This window comes from Seriola lalandi, unplaced genomic scaffold (assembly GCF_002814215.2).
Source record: "Seriola lalandi dorsalis isolate HSWRI2012SDOR001 ecotype SW California unplaced genomic scaffold, Sedor1 jcf7180002055009, whole genome shotgun sequence".
Lineage (NCBI taxonomy): Eukaryota > Metazoa > Chordata > Actinopteri > Carangiformes > Carangidae > Seriola > Seriola lalandi.
Genome location: NW_019525552.1, coordinates 245,316 through 246,048, shown reverse-complemented (window position 1 = coordinate 246,048; position 733 = coordinate 245,316). Strand labels below are relative to the sequence as shown.

Here is a 733-nt window from a genome sequence, read left to right as displayed (position 1 = left end):
TATGGAGGTTACAAGTAGAATTCAGATCCTATTTTCACACCTGAATTTAAATTCTAATTGCTGACAGAAGCTCTAATTCTTCCAGTGTCTTTGTGTTGCCTCACCACTAATGTGTTTATTTATTTATATATTTATATATTGTACACCTTCACATGTATCATTTGTTCAGATTTATTCATTAAGTCTTGTTTTTATTACAGTATATGCTAAATGAGGTTTAAATTGATGATTGATACATCTTTTATGTTCTGAAGTCTTAGACTGTCTCAAACATTTCAGTCAGAAGAGGAGCTGCTTGACATGTCCTTATTTTTCCTTCTGTGTGGGACGGCAGAATCCAGCTCGGATCAGAACTACACCATCCGAAAACCAGCAAGAAACGGTAAGTCATGCACATGACTCCTCCCATTATACGTGTATATAGACTCACATTAGGGTCAAAATGACTGAGCTTGTAAAGTGACCTTAACAAATAATTCCAATGTTTGTAGTTGTAAATCAACATTTGTTAACCTGTAAAATAAATCTCCATGACAAATTCAACTTTCTGCATGTGTAGAAGAGACCCCCCCCCCCCGAGTTAAATTGATATTCTGTTTATTACATTTAAGTTGTCGTCAAATCGAATGCATCAGAAAACAATGTTGGTGTGATGATTCATATATTTGGCTTGAATACAATCAAAATACTTGTTTGGAAACTTGCTGTGTCTGATTTGTTGTTAAGGAACTTA

At 34.5% G+C, this 733-nt stretch overlaps 1 protein-coding gene across 2 annotated transcripts in view; it reads left to right on the top strand.

Moving 5' to 3' along the window:
- The first annotated feature begins 255 nt into the window (after positions 1-255).
- The window catches only part of LOC147817159 (uncharacterized), a 16,804-nt gene continuing 16,326 nt past the window's right edge, over positions 256-733 (top strand). For both annotated transcript variants that reach the window (XR_015436603.1, XM_087171580.1), the window contains exon 1: positions 256-382. The gene's annotated coding sequence lies outside the window, so the exon portion shown is untranslated. The remainder of the gene's footprint in view (positions 383-733) is intronic.